Source organism: Anarrhichthys ocellatus, unplaced genomic scaffold, assembly GCF_004355925.1.
Source record: "Anarrhichthys ocellatus isolate YVR2014 unplaced genomic scaffold, GSC_Weel_1.0 scaffold4967, whole genome shotgun sequence".
Taxonomy (NCBI): Eukaryota; Metazoa; Chordata; class Actinopteri; order Perciformes; family Anarhichadidae; genus Anarrhichthys; species Anarrhichthys ocellatus.
In genome coordinates this window covers 1,300-3,284 of record NW_022284941.1, presented here as the reverse complement: position 1 = coordinate 3,284, position 1,985 = coordinate 1,300, and the positions used below count along the sequence as shown (strand labels likewise).

At 45.7% G+C, this 1,985-nt stretch overlaps 1 long non-coding RNA gene across 1 annotated transcript in view; it reads left to right on the top strand.

Annotated features, from left to right (window-relative positions):
* Positions 1 to 545: 545 nt before the first annotated feature.
* Positions 546 to 1,985, top strand: part of LOC116379700 (uncharacterized) — a 1,692-nt gene continuing 252 nt past the window's right edge. The window contains exon 1 of the long non-coding RNA XR_004212457.1: positions 546 to 1,972. This is a non-coding gene — a long non-coding RNA (uncharacterized LOC116379700). The remainder of the gene's footprint in view (positions 1,973 to 1,985) is intronic.

Sequence of the window (1,985 nt, the reverse complement as noted above, 5' to 3'; positions counted from 1 at the left end):
CCGGCCCCCTGCTTGCTACAACACGCCCAGAAAAGCTAACACTATACAAGGCGGACATGAAGACCTTGTATTTTAACTGTGTAAAGGGAACAAACAAGAGAGGACTGTGCAACAGGCTCCCCACTGTGTGGTCAGACAGACTGGGACAAAACGGACCTGGCCCACAGTGGAGGATCTTATATAGACCTCCCCTCAAAAAACGGACTGCCGACCTCCAGTGGAGGATCCAGTGAGAGTCTCAGAGAGAGTCTTGGAGAGAGTCTCAGAATAAGACGAGAGTCTCAGAGAGAGAGATGAGAGTCTCAGACAGAGTCTCGGAGAGAGAGACGAGAGTCTCGGAGAGAGTCTCAGAGAGAGATGCGAGTATCAGAGAGAGACGAGAGTCTCGGAGAGAGTCTCAGAGAGAGAGATGAGAGTCTCAGACAGAGTCTCGGAGAGAGAGACGAGAGTCTCGGAGAGAGTCTCAGAGAGAGATGCGAGTATCAGAGAGAGAAGAGAGTCTCGGAGAGAGATGCGAGTATCAGAGAGAGAAGAGCAGAGTGAGAGACGAGAGTCTCAGAGAGAGTCTCAGGGTGAGAGACGAGAGTCTCAGAGTGAGAGAGAGAGAGTCTCTTTATGTCTAAAAGGATCCTTCATCCATCAGCAGCTCGTTTGTTTGTCCCTAAATGAAGAGCTCCATCAGGAGGAAGTCATTATGAGGGACGACAATTAAGCACAAGGACGCAGGAGACGGCCTTGTGACGCACACACACAAACTCACACACACAAACTCATACACACACAAACTCACACGCACACACACAATCACACACTGTCGTGACCTTCAGAGTCACTTTGCTTCCTAATGGAGGACAAACTGAATCAAACCTGTGAGTGTTAAGCTTCAGATTCATCAGAGTTCTTTATTTCAGTTGATCAGCTGAGTCAGGATCAGTTCACTCGTCAGCAAGCAGCGAGACTTATGTTCTCTCTTTCCTTTACTGTCCTGTTTTCTCTTTCCTTTACTACATCTGTCCTGTGTTCTCTCCTTCCTTTACTACATCTGTCCTATGTTCTCTCTTTCCTTTACTACATCTGTCCTGTGTTCTCTCTTTCCTTTACTACATGTGTTCTATGTTCTCTCTTTCCTTTACTACATCTGTCCTGTGTTATCTCCTTCCATTACTACATCCGTCCTGTGTTCTCTTTCCTTTACTACATCTGTCCTGTGTTCTCTCCTTCCTTTACTACATCTGTCCTGTGTTCTCTTTCCTTTACTACGTCTGTCCAGTGTTCTCTCCTTCCTTTACTACATCTGTCCTGTGTTCTCTTTCCTTTACTACGGCTGTCCAGTGTTCTCTCCTTCCTTTACTACATCTGCCCTGTGTTCTCTTTCCTTTACTACATCTGTCCTGTCTTCTCTTTCCTTTACTACATCTGTCCTGTGTTCTCTTTCCTTTACTACATCTGTCCTGTGTTCTCTCTTTCCTTTACTACATCTCTCCCTTCTCTCTCCCCCTCCTTCCTCCTTCCTTTCTCCCTTCTCTCTTTTCACTACATTATTCTGATGTCTCTCTATGTTGTGTTCTCGGTCAGAGCTTTCATTCTGGTACCTGTGTGTGTAATTGCCGTGTAGTTTCTACCCACTGAGTGTCTAACTGCTTTATAATGTCAGTTTGTCAGTCAGAGAGTCAGTGAGGAGACAAGAGAGGAGAGGAAACAAGGACACTGAAGATGGATGTTGATGGTTGACTGACAGATAATAGACACACACACACACTCACACACTCTGAGGCTCTGTTGTTTGTGTGTGATTTATTTCCCAGGATTCCTTTCACATCATTATGTCGTCGTGTGAGTCTCTGGAGTCACTTTGTGGACATTTTGACCGACAGTCTCTAAAGTAAACATGGCACACAATGACCTCTGGGATTTATTCACACAACAGGAAGTAAACGATAACAGGTGGAGAACAGGAAGTAAACGATAACAGGTGGAGAACAGGA